Raw genomic sequence first — 1,583 nt, forward strand, 5'->3', positions numbered from 1 at the left:
ACTAAAATCGCATCATCATGCAACTTTTTCAGCAATATCTCGGCAAATACGCATTTATAAACGTAAGACTAGGGTTGTAGTGATTATCTTATTTTTTTCTGATCACCATTGAAAATCCATTTTCTCAAAAAATTTCAAAATTTTCGCCTTTCAAAAAAAGCAAGGCTATAGCCTTGCTTGTTTTTGCGATTTTGGAAAGTAGGCTTTTTTCCCAAAATTTCGCTCTTTTTTGTTTATAAATTGCTAAATTCTAAAAAATTAATAGGTTTTGGAAAGTTCCCACGGCAAACAAACGCGTACGTGTTGAATAAATGGCCTCTAAAGTTGCCAAGTGCCTATCTTAATACACAGGAAAGCAGCCGAACTGAAACTTTCTTGAAACGGATCCAGGATGGCTGAATTTTGGTACAGAATTTTTTTTCGACGTGATAATGAGGTATTCGTTGAAATTTCCAAGTCTTGTGCAATATTTCCTTGTTTTGGGCAACTCGATTTTCCTTCATTTTCGGTCCGTTTCGAATAAATTGAAAAAAGTTCGTGAATACGAGTTGAGATGTGCATAAAATCTTCCATTACTTTGTTTTCCACTGATTTACCTCATTTAATCGCCCAGTAGGAAGGAATTGTTCAAGCTGTCGCTGCCAACATTTATTAATACTTGAGTGTCTATTGTATACCGACTGTACGTTTCATCTTTCCAAAAAACAATCATATCATTAAATTCTATGCTGTTCATAATCTCTATCATTCATTGGGCATCTCATTGATACCAAACATGTCGCTGTTTGATTGTATTTTCGCTTATTCAATCATAATGAAATTACGATTATGCAAATGAGCTTTAAATATTGTATTTTATCAAAATAATTAATTTTAAAGGATGAAAATAAAATATATTACCAATTTATAACAAATTAATGCACATGCGCTTGGTATTTATTCTAATTTTTCGACAAATTTGCATATAAGCTTAGGTAAACAAATGGCATACCTATAGGGAAGTGTAATGTATTAATGAATTTTTCTTTCATATTTCGAAATAGTATTGTACAATGATTATGTACAGAAACTGTTCATTATTCTCAGTTGATTATTTAATAAGATATTTAACAAAATTGTTCGTTATCATAGGCATCAATTATAGAGAGAAATAATTCAATATAACATGATATGAGTAATTAATTCTTTTCAGTTTATTTAATTGTTATTTCTGTATCGTCCACAATAAATGAAATTGCGTAAATAAAATTTTTTTAATTTAAAGGTTTCTGTACTACAAAAATGAATTGCAGGTACAAATGCTAATAGAATCAGCAACATTTCTTGGAAGATATAACATGCAAATTATATATAAATTATAATGAAATGCAATTCTATTCTTTATTATTAAACGCGCATGTTTCATTTCGTTTTCCGTTTCTCCCACTAAAATCGCATCATCGTGCAACTTTTTTAGCAATATCTCGGCAAATACGCATTTATAAAACGTAAGACTAGGTTAGTAGGGATTATCTTATTTTTTCGATCATTTGAAACCTTTTCTCAAAAATTTAAAATTTTTCCCCCTTTCAGAAAAACAAGGC

Source organism: Trichinella spiralis (assembly GCF_000181795.1).
Source record: "Trichinella spiralis strain ISS 195 chromosome Unknown Scfld1085, whole genome shotgun sequence".
Lineage (NCBI taxonomy): Eukaryota > Metazoa > Nematoda > Enoplea > Trichinellida > Trichinellidae > Trichinella > Trichinella spiralis.